The 4546-nt window shown below is 40.8% G+C and overlaps 1 long non-coding RNA gene across 1 annotated transcript in view; it reads left to right on the top strand.

Moving 5' to 3' along the window:
• LOC137660547 (uncharacterized) overlaps positions 1 to 4194 on the top strand; it is a 30026-nt gene extending 25832 nt beyond the window's left edge. The window contains exon 3 of the long non-coding RNA XR_011047696.1: positions 4084 to 4194. This is a non-coding gene — a long non-coding RNA (uncharacterized lncRNA). The remainder of the gene's footprint in view (positions 1 to 4083) is intronic.
• The last annotated feature ends 352 nt before the right edge of the window (positions 4195 to 4546 follow it).

Genomic DNA, 4546 nt, shown 5'->3' with positions numbered 1-4546 from the left:
CAAGACTGCTAGTCTTTCCATATTGTTGTGAATGAAACTCAAAGTTTCAAGTATCAACCCCCAAAAGAAATTGCTAGGGATTTCCACTGATTTCCACCCCCTTTCAATTTTAAAGTAACTGCATTACAAGTATACGTATGTATACATTAAGGCATAATGCACGCACACACACAGAACAGTGACTGCTGCTCCTCATGCAGTGAATGACCAGAAAATTGGCTGTGGTTCAGAGAATACTCCATGTTTTGGAGACTGTCATGACAGGCAGGGATTAGATTTTGCATGAGTAGTGATGAGGATACTTCTACTGACATGTGGGGGCTGTATGTTTTCTTGCCAGTGGGGCTGAGCCACGTAATTCATCTTTCTCACTGAGAAAGGAGCACATCGGCTACAGAGACTCCCTGTTTACACAGGGAGGACTACACGGTGCACAAATGGAGCATAGCTATATATCGAATCCAGCACGACAGATTATTAAGGCTGCTTTCTCCCTGTTAATTATTTAGAATTTCTTACCTTTTGCAGCTGGGACTGGCATCACTGGAGAGCAACTGTGATAGCTTGTCACTAAGCAGAAAATCGATCCCTGCAGATGTATAAAAGTACTGTTTTGAGATATTTTAAATGCACATTTTGTTTCAAGAGTCATCACCACTTCTTAGTTAGTAATTGCTGGTGGGTTATAAGCAGTCCTATATAGGGCACATTTCCTTAGTTTTTCTGTAATCACTCCAGAATAATGTGTTTTTAATTTCTGTTTTTCCTACCTTAGGAATTTGTTCTTGTGGGTCACAGTGCACCCAGGTAGTATGGGATAAGCATCAAATATCCCAACAGAAGTTGGTTATGACCAATAAATAAGTACAGTTTTTTGGTCAATGTTTACTTTTAGATACCTCATTTACAGAATAGTAAAAAACCAAAAAATGAAATGTTTTTATTCTGCATTATATTGAGTATATTACTTTACCATTAATATTTTTAAAGAGTTTATTTAAAGCAGTTACTGGCAGTATGTTGTTGTTATAGAGTGTAGATTGTGTGGACTAGACATCTTTTTATTTTAAATCAGTGTGTTTTTTTAACTGATCATCATTTATTATTTTTGCTACTTACACATGTAGTGAAATACTTAATGAAGCTGGCAGGCAGTTAAAAAACACCAGTAAGTGTGTTTCAACTTCTGTCAGAGTGACTGTATGACTGGGCAGGTTTATGTTTTGGAACGTTCCCCCGAGCCATGCAAGCCATGATGGGACTTTTGGTTTGTGCAGTATATAGGTATGCTCATGAGCAATTTCCATGGTCCCCTCCTTTTTTTTTTTTTTAACCAGCTCAAATAAAATAAGACTGAACCTAGACCTTTATGCCAAATAATAAAAACTTGAGATTAGCAGGCTTTAAAAATGTTATCTGCCATTCCAGCCTGGCAATTTTGGATTTCCAAGTTTGAGTAAGATTATGAGTGATAAAACAGATACAATAAAAGAGACTGTTCTCCTCATATTTCCAGAATGGCCAGACAGTAAATCTCACTAGGCAAATAGTTTTCCAGCATACCTCTAATGTCTAGAGGTTTGAATAAACAGAAATAATTTATTAGGATTCACTTGAGTTGAGTGTGACCCAGTGCTTGCACTGCAAATGCAGGCATGGCTTGCAAATGAACTTGTAATGTTGAGTTTTGGGTTTGTGGTTCAAATGAAACCAAAACTTGAAAACCAGAAACTCAGCTATTATCTTGTTTTGTTCCGGTTTCCACCCCAGGTAATGATTTAGCTCATGCTTGTTTGAAACTTAGCCTATGCTTACCAAAACTTGCCAAGCCCAGCTCAAATTTGGGGTTCATCATCAGCATCATAGCGGCAACCAGAGTCAGGATGCAGTGCCATGGTATTAAGCACTAGGAACTAAACAATCCCTATTTGAAGAATTTTAGAAGTACTGCTAAGTTTCTTTTATTAGAAATGACACAAAGATACAACAGGAGAAGGACTGAATTCTGCTTGGGAAGTACAGGAGACTGAAATATTTTCTAAGACAGCGAGAGCATGTTTTGGGAAAATAGTTGCACGTGTGGAACACTTTCCTCTGGCTCTGGTAGCCAGGTTTTAAGAGGAGTGAGATTCATTTAATACACCCTATGAAAGCATCAAAAGAGACAACTGACCTGTAACAATAAGGGCATGTCTGCACTGGAAACTGGCTGTGGATTTGGTGTATTAAAGGATCCACAGCAGCTGCTGTGCAGGCAGTACAGTAACACACCACATATTCCCATCCTTGTGGGAACAGTGTTTCTTGCACTAGGTCTTTGAAGGTCTCAGCAGAGAAAGGGGTATTTCTCCACAGTGCCACCATGGAAAATGTGCCCAGGCAGGGTCTTTGGGAGGATACCACCATCCTTAGAAGGTTGAACTGTTATCTGCCATGAGAAGCAGGTCTGCTATTTCTCCAGTCCTTTGGGTGAATCCCATTTAACCTTTGCTGTGGTGTCCTGAAGAATCCTTTATTGGACTGTCAGGCAGAAGAAAGGAGGGAATGGTACCTTGGGGAGTTGCAGATTTCCCATGGGATGTATGTTTGGCAGCCTGAAAGGTTTGCTTTTGAGGTCTGAGTTGGAGGCCAATAATTCTCTGCCTGTTACAGCAGCTGCTTCAAAAGGAGAAAAGACTATGTGGTAATCAACAGGAAAAAGGGACTTTGATACGTAAACTGACAAAGAATAGTGTCCTAAGAACTACTGGCATCGACTTAAGACCCAAAACACTGCAAACATATAGCTTGATACATGTGCAATCCAAAATCAAAGACTGTCTAGTCTACGAGACTGACAGTCACTGGACCTAGCTGAGACCAAGCACTGCTGGTCACAACTCTGTCGGCCATAGTAGAAATGGTTAGTAGAAGATGGTTGCTTTCTCGAGCGGACACAACAAAGGAGAAAAAAGATGCTAGAAAAAACCAAATGCCAGTGTTCTTGTTGCCCCCACTTTACAACTGGAAACCTGAGGCAGAGAAAGGTTAGTTTGATCCATATTGCCTGCAGAATCTGATGCAGACTTGAGAACCATACCTGGTATCTAAAGTCTGGGTCCAAGTCCCTTAATATAATCCCACTTCCTTACTTCCTGCTTCATTAAAATTGCTTGGTGGAAGTCTGAAGTACCATTGCCAAAACAGCTGCCTCACTGTGTATTTTTTATTCATTCATATTTCACCCCTGATTTTCAATAGAAACCACAGATTCTCCAGCCTGTGGATTCTTTTTGACAGTGCAATAACAAAACACATTTCGCTCATCACTTTCTCCCAATGGGAGTATCGTGTACTGCCCTTGTATCTTCTGCATGCTGGAAACACTCTGCTCAAGATTCAGAACCTACATCTCTAATGCGTGCTTCTTATCTATGTCAGATTGGGTAGACAAGAGCTTACAAGGAAAGAGATGTGATCTTTTTTTTCATCTTCTCTGCCTCCAATGTCACTTCCCTGTTCTTACAGTCCATGTAATAGTAGCAGGAGAAAGAGAGAGAGACACTTAGGACGACTGTTGTACTAAAAATGAGGTGTCTCTAAAAGGAAGCCCTTTTCACCTTACAGTATTTGCTGACTTTCTGTACTGATGCCACCAAGAAAAATGCCGAAATGTATTAGAATAGCCACAGCCATCAGACTGCAAGTCAAGCTAACTGGGAGTAAGGATCCTGTTGAGTTCAACGAGTCTTTTGTGATTTCCAATGCACTATGAAAAAATGCCTTCAAATTACCCAAGAAGTATGTTAATAGCTGACTAATGCACAAGCTGGCAGGAATCATTGCTGCTTGAGCACGGCTCATTAATCTTACCGTTCATTAAAAAAATTCCAAACTTTTTAATAAACAATTTTTATTTAAGAAGTAAAGAACAGTGGAGTGTGCTTTTTGCTAGGCAAGTGAGCTCCCGGTGAAAATAAAACATTTCTTTACATTTTTTTGCATGTAAAGCCATCTTTCTTCCATCACTAGGTTTGGAAATGCACAGAATGCTTGCCACTTCTGTAAACTCTCAAAGCTAATCTTTCTTTTCACCTTTGCAAGCCTGTCCTTCCTAAGCTGAAAACCTCTTGCTGCTGACACCCATCCCGTTTCTGCACGAGGCAGGCAGCGTTTTTCTCCAGTGAGGATCTGAGGGGGCTGCTGGGGAGTAGAAATGAGAGGAGAGAGCTTCTTGCTGACAGCTGGACAAGACACTGCGTGCTGGCCCGCAGCACTCGAAGTACCACTTCACATCAGTTCAGACCCAGTTGTGGTTGTGTTTCCACACAAGAAGAGACCTCAGGGGCCTCCTGTTTCCCTGGCCTCCCGGTAAATACTGCGCTCTGGATTTGTGAAACAGATATCTGGGACAATTTTTTAATACTGGGGCAACTGCCTTCATGTTCCTTTTTGCCTGTGGTTGTGGTCTGAAGTGTTGTAGTGGAATAGATAACTCTGTCCAGCCTTATTCTTTGGGACCCCTTCATATGTACAGCATGACTTATTCAATGCAGTAGTGAAAAGG

The sequence above is a fragment of the Nyctibius grandis genome, chromosome 2 (assembly GCF_013368605.1).
Source record: "Nyctibius grandis isolate bNycGra1 chromosome 2, bNycGra1.pri, whole genome shotgun sequence".
Lineage (NCBI taxonomy): Eukaryota > Metazoa > Chordata > Aves > Nyctibiiformes > Nyctibiidae > Nyctibius > Nyctibius grandis.
This window is presented reverse-complemented; position numbering and strand designations above follow the sequence as displayed.